Below are 12,026 nucleotides of genomic sequence, written 5' to 3' on the forward strand. Positions count from 1 at the left end.
ATTCTGGTCACTTATAGATTTAGTGACCAGAAGAACATTAATTTCTAATCAAAACATCAAACTGGGAAGATGTTTTTTGTGAATATGGCTTAGCATTGTAAAGCTAATGTTCAAAAGGCTGTCATTACAAAAAATCATATGGCTGATTATAGTCTAAATTTTACAATAAAAAGTGCTAATATCATTCAGTATTTTCAACTTTTTTTCCTAAAAGTTTTATATTTGACTGCTGGCTCTAAATGCATGTGTTGACCTAATAACTTAAACCTAGTGGAAAGAATTATCATATAAAATCCCTAATTTCTACTAATCATAAGTTAATAGAGAATAAGAAGAGCAAAGAGAGGCACCGGTGGTTCATAGGACCTTCAGGTAAAACAAATGAGATTTTATAAGGGTTACAGATACAATCTGTGTGTGAGTATTAAGGGATGAGAGAAGTGTTGATTCAAGTGGCTTATTAGATAGGCATGTTTAGCTCGGCAACATTTCTCATCACTCGGCTTTTTAATCTGCCAAGAAATGGGTACCATTTGCACTTGTGAACTATGTGTAATTATAGTAATTCAAGCTTCGGCTTGTAATGAATCTTCCATCACAGCCTGCTCACTTGGTCTTTTATTTTATGTTCCTCTAAGTGAAGAGAAATTGAACAGAATTCTACTTTGACCCTGGCTTAAGAGTAGAACATATATGTGTATAAAATATTTAGTATGTGCATTTATAAATATTCTTACTTTCATTTCCCCTAGGTTTTATGTTTTTGGTGCTTGAGAGAGTAAGCTGTGCATGTCATCCCAAATAAATGGACAGAGATAGTTTACTTCTTCCAAATTGTTTTCATAATGATTGGTGAAAATGCAAAATGGAAACAGAGCTGTGTTTAACTTTAAACAGCTGGGACTCATCAAGGTAATGGAAAACAGGTTACATATGTCTGCTTATGCTGGACATTCCTTTAGTTTTTTTCCTCTAATCTTACCCACGGCAACTTTGACTTTAGTTTCATCTTTGTATTTGACTTTCAGTTACCCCAATATTGCTAGTTAATACTGGATGAAACTCTAGATCTCAATGTATTCAAACCTCCAATTTTTACAGCTGGTATCAGCAAGTTTCTGATATGTTAAGGAAACTAACCTATCCAGTTATTACAACGATTTATCTCATCTTGACTAGTAATCTGTTCTCCTTTTACTGTCTTCAGTTTAATCCTTCTCTTTCTTAAGGCTGCAGTAATATCTTAATATAGAAAAGATTTTAGGAGTTAATGATATTTTGCCTAGTAGAATAATTTAAATTAAAAAAGAAACTCTACTTAAGGCATCTTAATTCAAAGGAATGAATCTCTACTAGATTTTCAAAAACCAGGATAGACAAATTGGTAAAACTTTTGTGTATAGGAATTTTGTGGGAGCTGGGGGTTCCTCAGAGTCACCCAAATCCTGATATTTCTTCCTAAGAGATGTAGCTTTCCCAGTGTTATACTCCTTGACTCTGTCCTGCTTCTTTTTCATTATCCACCTGGGGAGGCGATGCGACTTACTTTGATAGATAATTTGGAGAGAATGCATTTGATTTTCTCAGATTTTCCCCATCACTTTTGTCTTGGGAAACAGCTGCCTGAAGGGAGGAAGATTTCAGTTGACAAATATATATTCATATCTTGGTCCAGGATTGTAGGGGACCGGTTTGTTTTGGTCTGGCGAGTGTGACTCAGCTGTATGGAAAACCTACAGAAGCAAAGTGGTGGGCAGGAGCCAGACCTTCAAACCGAGTTTTCCTGTGGGAATCAGGCCTAGAAAATGCATACAGACTGTTATGGCTTGCTCTTCCTAAAACTCCATCACCCTGGTCTAAAACAAGAAATGTGTATTGTGTATATTCAAGGTAATTTCCAAAGCCTGTGTGAATTTTCCCAAGGACAGAGCTAATCAGCTCATCGCCATTACCCTCTGTATGTTATTTCCATTTCCTTGATTGTACCTAGAATGTAGACAATAATATTCTATGTAATAGATAATAAATCTTTCTCTGATATAAGACCCGAGGAAAACAATAAACGCCTGTGTAAGCAAGGGTTGAGGTGCTCTCCCCTTGAGAGAGTAGCCATGCAGTTCCCTTTTTCTCCACAGGATTGTTGTCGCCTGTGCATTTATTCTCGTCATCAGCACAACAGGCGGACTCTGCTGGCCGCAGCCTGCCACACAGGATGATGCGGTTCTCACACAAAACTTTCCCCACCAAATTAAATTTGTTTATAATAACACTGATGCCTTCCATTTCAACTACCACTATTTATCAATTTGATAGATGAAGAACAATACCTCATTATGGTTTCTAGTTTCCTTTCTGTTACTCAAAAATATAAATATTTATTAAAATATGTTGCCTGCTTGTTTTCTTATGTGAATTGCTTTGTTATTCACTTTTCCAATTTTACTCTCCAGTCTCTTTTAAAAGTACTTTGAAAAGTGTTTGACGATGATAGGAACGTTTTCTAATTACACAAGGAGAAAGTAACCATTCTGCTTTACGTTAGTGTGTATTTGTGGAACATGTTCTCTCACTGTGAAATATTAAACATGATCGTGTGGGGAAGGGAAGAAAAATAAACGGACACAGAGAAAGGGATAGTTACTTAGCAATGCCTGAGTGAAATGGACAGACACACAGAATTTGACATGAGGTGGCTAGAATACTGGAGATTTATGTGAAGAGAGTAATCCAGCAGTATTGTAGAGCAAAAGTTTTTAACATTGATTCAGTATACTCACCCTCGCCCTTCCACCTAGTGGAAACCCTTATAAAAAGAATCATATGGAAACCCAGTTTATTTTATATATATATGTGTGTGTGTGTGTGTACGTGTGTGTGTGTGTGTATGTATATATATAGTTTTATATATGTACTTTATTATGTATATATTTATATATATAACGAGCACTCATGCTTTTGGAGTATAAGGTGACTCTTGTTCCCATAGCTTCCTCATTTCTCCCCCTTTTGCCTCCTTCACCTAGCAGGTAATGCAGCCAAGAACTTTAGGAGTACAGAGAACTCAGAAACAGCCCAGTGCAGTAGAAGGACATGTTGCTGCATACAAATGAGTTCCTGCAAAGTTAGTTTTATAATCGCTTTGCCCCAAACAATAGCTCTTGTGGACCTTCTGTCCTTGGGCCTGATCATTATTCATATAATATTAGATACACCTATTTTGGAATACCAAAGAAGAGTGATTAGTAATAGTCATTTCATTATATTTTGATAATTGTCAATATAGAAACCTTTCTCATAGATATCATTATATTCTTAGGAAGAAAGAGCTGGTCTTTATAATAATATTATTGGTATTTTATAAAATATTTATTCAAAGTTTAGAAGAGTAACTTTCTAGCTAAAATTCATTCAGCTAACAGTGAATCAAGTTCACTGTTAGTCTTTTTCCTCTTAGTTATAATTATTCTATCCCACCCACCGAAGCCTAAAGAAAAAAATTTGAAGGGGCTATAATTTTATTGAAATATGAAACATTTATATGGACTTCTAGCCTTTCTTAAAGAAACTGAAAAAAAGTCATGAGATCTAATTACTGGCTTCAGAAACTTTGACATTTTATAATAAAAATTTCTGCTTATAAAGATTCCGGCAATTTGGAGAGGTAGATTTTAAAGAAAATGCTACTTTTTACATACTATAACTATTTTTAGCCAGTAGAAAAAAATGTTTAACTGAAAGCACTTAGTGACAATGTTTTGATAGGAGCCGAAACATTTCTAGCTGGCATCATGTATAGAAAAAGAAGTTTGTTGCAAAACACTTGGAGCTGTTTCCAGATGGATGGCTAGTGGATACTTTTGTTCTCTCTCTGTTGGACTAATGAATTAAGGCATTCTAAGTCACTGTAGCTGAGTGGGGTTCGTGCCATAATGGAATGCCAGAGCTATATCTTGAGGAACGGCAGATTCTTATGGACACCATTACAGCATATTTTATAGGAAAACTACCTTTCTTCTGGCATATATACTGTATGCCCTATTCTCTGCATTTTGGCTCACTACAACAACTTCTTTTAGAAACTTCTCAGTTTCAGTAAAGCTGTGTTAGGAACCACCCTGCCTGGTTTCAGAAGCTGCAACCCCCTCATGGCTAAGGCTGAGTGAGTGACCTTGGGAACATAAGCCCCTAAGGGGACAAAGGTTATCTCCCTGGCAGGGGCGCCACCTCCGCTCATTTTACTTCACCCTACCTGGCCCCCAATGCTTGATCAGTTAGCCAATAATGGGTAAGATTCCTCAAGGGAGGGATGACCTAAGACAGGCATGATAATGGGGAGCCCCCAGGGACGGACTTGGGAGGCTATAGCAAAAGGCAGTGAAGGACCCTCGCCCCTGGGCTTTGACACAGCCTGAGCCCTCATTCTGTCTGTGAGAAGTCTCCTAACCTCTTGGCTGCCTTACTTCCCCTGCCTGACTTAGGCCTGAAACAATGACAGAGGGTGGCGCACCCCTGTGCTGGAAAGGGTGGGTGATCAGGCCTAAAAAAGAATATGTGAAAGCTGCTTTGTTTAGAATGCTCTCAATTAAATGATAAGGGTCTGAACAGAAAATGAGTTTGTTTCCCAAAGTTTTGTAGCCCTTTAGCTAACATACCCTGACTCAGATAAGCCCTAGTACTTCTTCACATGTTATCTGTTGTTTGATCTGTACTGCCTGACAATGATTAGTGACCTTTACCTGTATTCCTGTGCATAATGAACCCAATAAAAGCCCATTGAGGAAAAGTGGCCCTTCTCCTTTAAGAGATCAGCTACCTTTCCTCCCCAAGCAGATAGACTTATTCCCAGCTGTGGAGGCCAGGGGAGCCCTGGGGGAGGACCCTCCACAAGGCTGATCATGGAAAATTTTTGGGGCATCATTCTGTCTTTTTTATTGTATTTGTTGGTTTGTTTAAACGCAGTTGGTATGGAATTTTATATTTGTTATATTAGTTTCTATTAGTTTCAGGTATACAACATAGTGATCCAACATCCTTATAATATTATCCCACTAATTCCAGCAGTCATTCATCACCATGTAAGCTTATCACAATATTATTGACTATATTCTCCTTCCCTTTTTCATCCACTCCCCAGCCCCTCTCTTCTGGTAACCATTCTTATGGCTGTCTCTGTTTCTATGACTCTGTTTTTGTTTTGTTCATGTGTCTTGTCTTATTTGTAGGTTCTATGTAAGTAAAATCATACATTTGTCATTCTCTATCTAACTTATTTCACTTAGCATAATATGCTTGAGATTCATCCATGTTGTTACAAATGGCAAAAATTTCAATTTTTGTTGCTGAATAATATTCCACTGACTATCAGAGTGGGGCAAAAGTGGGTGTACAGTTGTTTGTATGGCAAATAATGTAATGATTAATAAATAATAATATAAGAATAAACTGTGTTGTGTACTTACAACTGTAAACCTACTTTTGCTCAACCCTATATATATTTCATATCTTCTTTATCATTCACTTTTCACTGGACACTTAGGTTCCATATTTTGGCTATCATAAATAATCCTGTAATGAGATAGGGGTGCATAGGTCTTTTCAAATTAGTGTTCTCATTTTATTTGGATGGATAAGGGGTCTTTCTTACATCTATTCCTCTTTGTCTTTCCTTCTCTTTCTATCTCCCTTCTTCATTCTTTCAGGCTGCAGAAAGTACATGCTATAGAGCCAGTCAGCCAGATCTGATGTCAAATTTTATTTTGTTCACATATTAAAAAATGTAGCCAGAAAAATTATTTATCTCCAAAACCTCTCTGTGTTTGTGTCCTCATATGGTAAATGGAGGTAGTATACACACCACATGGTTGGAATTGATTTATGTAGAACACATAACACATGGACTAATATGTAGAAGAATCTGACAAACTTTCTTCACTTTTTTTCTGTCAATCATCTCAGTTCCCTATAGTATCTGAGAGAGCTATCAACAGGGAAAAGTTAGGAGTTTCCAGCTTAGTGATTTAATATTTACTAAAACTATATATTTCATAACATTACAGCATTTGAGCAGCATATAGAGCAAGAATTATGGATATGCTGTAATTGATTTACTACTTATTTGCAATCACCAACAGTAATGTTTTTATTGATATAAGTGCCGCACTAAACATCTAAGTATGCACTCAAACTTTGAACCTATCATGAAACCTAAGAACTGTAATAAACACAGACCCTGAATAACAACTGTCACAAACATCTGTGGTCTTTCCTAAGTCAACTGGACAACTACTCAACCATCTGCCTGCTGAGCATCCTGGCACCAAGGAGTAGATAAGACTCGCATACAGTAAGTATGCTATTCGCTCAGTTTTATTGAATGCAGATTCACCCAAAGTAGAACATCAACATACATTAATATCCTACTTACACTCTAACAATGTAAAAGGAATATAATACACACAGCAATCAATGGGAGATAATGAATCCGAGTCCCAGAGTCTCAGCCTGCAGGTCTGGGAGACAGCATGGTGAGCAAAGGAGTTGTCAGTGTCCCACAAGAAAGGATTTCAGGAGCCAGGTGGGCAGCAGGGCAGGTGAAGTCCTCAGTCAAGCCGGGCAGAGCCTCTGGCAGCTGATGCCAAGGGAGAACAGCGTGGCATGGAGCAGCACACTGGTGTTTGGAGCTTGGCTGTCTGGCAGTGGTCTGCCTCAGTTATACCCCTGAAAGTGTTGTACTGCACCCTTCTGGGTCTTTTCGATGAATGTCTTGGCACACCAATGCCAAGTGGGAAATTTGCCCAGGGACCTATGGTAGTACATGGCTGTTCTGCTTGACACCCTGCTGACAAATATGGAATTTTCTGAGGAGTCTATCTATGTGTGGTCCTGCTCTGCAGACGTGGCTACTCTGATCATGTGTGCAGACATCTTCAGTGTGTCTCCTTGCCAGATGTGTTTACTCTGACTTAGGTCATTTTTGTCTTGAACCAAAGTGTCATGGCTGACTGAGCCATTTTATTTGACATAAGTGACTCCACTTTGTTTTATATACTTCATACTATCTTAATTGGGCCAATGACATTTTATTGGTCCTACTCTCCACAATAATGCACTTTGAAATGGAGCAGTGTCTCATTTTAGGAAATATTCTGAAGGAATAAGATTATCCCTCCAAAATTCAGATTTAGAGAGAAGATACTGGGTGTGTCTGTAATATAGATGAATGGGCTTAGAAATCTGCCCACACTGGTTTTTTTTTTGGATTAAAAAGTTCAGAATTAAAAAAATCAGAATACTAACTGCATAATCCAGGTTCATCCTTTTCAAATAGCAGACCCTTAGAAATTAAAGGAGCATGGGAACAAATCATCATTTCACATTGATCAACCCAGAAAAAAAAGCCAGGGTTTTCCTGTTTCTGTCATTTCCGTTGTTAGTAATTCTCTACTTTATCCATTAATGAAAAGCATTCAGAGCTTTTTAAATGCAGATACCTGAGTCCCACCCTTAGAATCTGTAGCTCTGGAATATAGCTCAGCACTGCATTTGTACACTGCACTTTATACAATCCTAATATAAGTAGTTTTCGGGCTTTACTGAAAATTTTTGCCCTACACCCTGCCTTATAAATAAGTTATATGACTGCTATTTGGGGGCTGCTAAGCACTAGAGTCTAGTGAGATAGTTGCAATTTCTTGTGTCAAGAGAAAGAAATCCAATTATGAAATGTAAATTCTTCTTTTTGAGAGAAAAAGAGGCAATGAAATATAAATTTCTCCATGTTGTATGAAAGCTTCTGGGAGCCCATAAAGGGTAAGCTGTGTGCTTGCCGAGCAGCTGGACCATCATCATCTTCTCTGGCTTTTATGGGAGAAGATGAGACACTTTGGGCACTTCCCTGAAAACAGTATCTTGGAGAGTTTCTGCACAGGATGGAAAGTTTTTACTTTTCATGCTTGAAAATCCATAATTAACTATTTAGAATGAGGAGGAGTGTTAAAATATGTAATAAGAGTGAGTGCAATCCTTTCTTGGGATGAGTATCTGATTTCTAATTGTACCTTCCTCCCGTATAGTACCTTTGTGCAGAAAGCAATTGGTTAGGGGTGAAGAAAAGGTTTCTCAATAATTAGAGGGAACTAGTTAGTGTTTGGAAAAAAGAGAGAAAGAGAACGGTTCTAACCAGTACTCAGACTCTAAAACAGTTGTATGACCATGAAGCAGGCCATAGTACGGGGCTGAAGCCCATGATATACTGCTGAAAGGGAAAAGAAAGATGAAGTTAAGTGGGACTTCAGTGTGAGAGCGTTCATTGCCTCGGTATGTGGAAACAGAGTTGAGTGAAGGGAGCTGTTTCCATTTGGAGGACACCTTTCATTTGGTTTTCTGAGAAGATTACGATCCTGGCAACAACTTCAACTACTCTATTCTTTCCCATTTTGCTCTTACATATGATGAACTCATTCGAATAAACTCTTCAAGTAGATTCCTGGTTATGTTTTCTTCCCCATGCCCCAGCTTTTGTAAATTTAATCTCTAACTCAAAAAATTGTAAATCCATATTAGTTGCACCCTATACAAGTAAATAGAAATTTTTCAAGATGGATATTGAACCAGGATCTTTTATACCGCTTTTCTCTGTTTTTCATTATCTTCCTGATTCTTGATTTAAACTGGCTATTTTGGGAAAATGAATGTGCTCTAGGATTAACAGTGATTCCTTTTGTAAACCAAGCCTGTTAAAAAATGCATTTCCAGGAGCCAAGTATAACCTGAACCAGCAAGTCTGAGCTTTCGCTTCCTGCATGGAGTGAATTCTAGACTCCTATATTCAAGGATTGCTTTATTAGCCACAGCAGAAAGGGCCAAAAGTAGAGATTCCTGAAACAATTGTAAATTAATCATTGAATATAGAATACCACTTTCAAATGATTTTCAATTATTAAACAGACTTGGTAAGTACAAAAACAACTCAATTCTAGTGTGTTCTTAGCCATGTAAAGATATTCATGGGTTTAAAATTTAATGTTTTCTTTTCATCAATAGTGAATTTGTTGTTGGCAGAAAATGCATGAGAGTCTAGAGGTAGAGAATTAAATCTTGTGTTCCCAACATAATGGATCTGGCAGAAGTAGTTAGCTATTTAGAGTTTACTAGTGCTTCTGTGCCAGTCTACATTAGACATGATTTGGGTGTGCTACCAGAAGTGAGTATGTATTAAACTTCACAAAATGTACTGAACCATATTGTGTCAGAATCTTGTTTAAGGAAGGAGAGCTAGAAATTTGGCTAAAATTCTTACAATAATGTAAGGATTTAATACCTCAGCACTTTTTCTCAACCATAGTATCTTACCTCTTTGTCCTTTAGGTTAAGGCTCATCTTCTTGCTTAGTGATTCTATTTACATCTTGTAAATGGGTCTAGTCTTTGACATATAGATGATTCCTTTAAGAAACCGTAGGCATGTTCTTCCTGCTGCACTCTTTCCTAAGGGAAGAATCTTCCAGTGTAAATATAGGCACATTCCACACTGAGACTCAAAATGGTGCTATTGTTTGCTTAACATGACATCCTTTGTTAAGAAGGATGTCATCCTTTATGAGAAGACAGAGACTTAAATTCAGATAGTAGGAAAAAGCAGTGAGGTAAAGTTCAGCCAAAGTATGTAACATGGGAGTTATGAGTTTGTAACATGGGAGTAACAAATTTGGCCAGTTGAATTCATATTAGATACTTGAACTTCCCATTGGTTTCGTCTGGAAAGGAAGCCAGAAATATTTGTGGATTATGAGTCAGGCAAACAGGTATAAATTCTGTCCCACCACTTATTAATTCTGATCCTCCTTAAATATCTGACTTGAGAGACACCACTAAACCTCACAAAGCCTTGTTATCATCATTTATAAAATGGGAATAATAATATTAAAGTTTATAAAGATTTGCCATGCATTTATAAAGAGGTTGGCCAAGTGCTTGCCCAATGTTTGTCTTAGTAAAGATTCATCTGTGAAACCTTTCTCCACTACATATTATTGATCTTTCCTATTGGCAATATCACTTTGCTTGTCATTGTATATTTTCCTGCCCACCCAAATGACATTCACAGGACAATTTCTATGATAAGACATCAAACTGAGGATTAATCCCAGCTGAGGATTACTTTTGCTAATACTGTTAGAAAGGGAGAGAGAAAAGGCATTATATATTTGTAAAGTAGAATTTAAAATGGCATAATTGAAAATCTACTTGTTTATCTTTATGAGACAATTGGTGATTCTTTTCTCTTCTTGAGTAATGAATTGCTTTATATTTAATTGCTATTTTGAGAAAGGTATTCCTCCAAATGGACATTAAGGAAAGAGGACAGATTTTAATTAAACCATTTAACACATACTAAATAACCCCACCAGGAAGCATGATGAAGATATGCTTAATTGGTTTAGAAAGATAGCTGTGAGAACCTCTAACTCAAAGTTATACACAGAGATAATTCTACATCTATCTCCTAATCAACAGTAAAGGGAATTAATAAAAATTTAAGAAGACAAGGCAAGTAAATTAAAAAAATAGGTTGACTTTCATCCAATTTGCCTCCCCACCCTCCATCAAACAAAGAAATTCTCCAGGATGTGCACATATGTTCTATTTTGTGGATACGTTTACATAAGAAAAGAGCTACTTTATTCCTAAAACTGACAGCATGTTTCTTCCTAAAACTTTACATCGTGTGTTTGATAGTGTTTATCATTCTCTCATTCTTCTATATAATCTTCTCATTAACCCCTTTCTAAATGTCAGGGGCAACATGTGGGCCCATAGAGATAGAGTGACAAGCCTAGTGTGTATACCCACTAAGCATCTAGTTGTCATCATCAGCCAATGTGAAGGACAGAAGATCAAGTGGACTAGTCAGAGAATGGGGCAGCCTTAAGAACAATGGCAGGATACACAATGAGAAACATAGGAAAATGAGTAGGTGAAATCAGCTAGGTCCTGAGCTCTGAAAACCAAAAAGCCTCAAAAGATCAAGTAAAAGAGCAATAGACTTGAGAGAGGTGGGCAAAAACTAATTCAGCTCCATTGAACTAGTATATAGAGAATGCCTATTACATGCCAGGATTTGTGATGGATTGTACCTTTGGGTAATCTCTGGAAGACAAAGGTAAAATATACCTGTAATTGTTCTTTTAAGAGATATTATAGACAACCAGAGGAGACATGTATAAGAAAAGATCATATCAAAATACAATGAAAAGTTCCTTGATGAAGTTGTAAGGGAGGCACATAAGATGACCACCTATTGTATTGTTCTTTGATTTTTACTTTTATGATTATCGTTATTTGGGGGATAACAAAAACTTCACCACATTATTCTTTCATTTTATTTGAGCTTTTCTGGCAAGTGTTCTCAGCGTGGGCCTTTCTGTGAACAATTTCTGAGGTTTGAATATTGTCATTTTGATTTCTATTTTCCTATTTTAACTTTGATTTTATAACTTGCCTCTTTTTTATTGTTTCAATTTACCTGGAATTTATTAGAATGCATATGATAATTCAACTAAATTCCAACAATCATATGAGCACAATCAGCATGCCATTCACTGTACAATGAACATCTTAACACACTTTTCTAGGTTACATAGACTGTAATGTTAATTGTGGAAAAACATTGTATTCCAGTGGCTTTACTTTCTGAACCCTAACTGAGACTTTTAGCATGAATATTACATGCTGGAGATGTTAACCAACAGGTTATCTTAATCAATTTCCCTGAAGTCCTTTAAACAAATGTCTGTGTGCTTTCCATCATAAATTGATTTGATACTTAGCAAAAGACAGACACAAATTAATGTACAGTGGGATCTTGCCTGCCCAGTGTGTGTATCTGGAAACATTAATACCTGTTATTATTAAAGGCAAAAATGCACTGGAATTTTAAATAGGTAATTCATGAATGTTATATCTTGCAGATATACAGCTTCAGAACGTTTGATTAAGGCACACACTGTTTTATTGAATTTACTGGGG

Source organism: Artibeus jamaicensis, unplaced genomic scaffold (assembly GCF_021234435.1).
Source record: "Artibeus jamaicensis isolate MK-2021 breed Jamaican fruit bat unplaced genomic scaffold, CSHL_Jam_final scaffold_1964, whole genome shotgun sequence".
Lineage (NCBI taxonomy): Eukaryota > Metazoa > Chordata > Mammalia > Chiroptera > Phyllostomidae > Artibeus > Artibeus jamaicensis.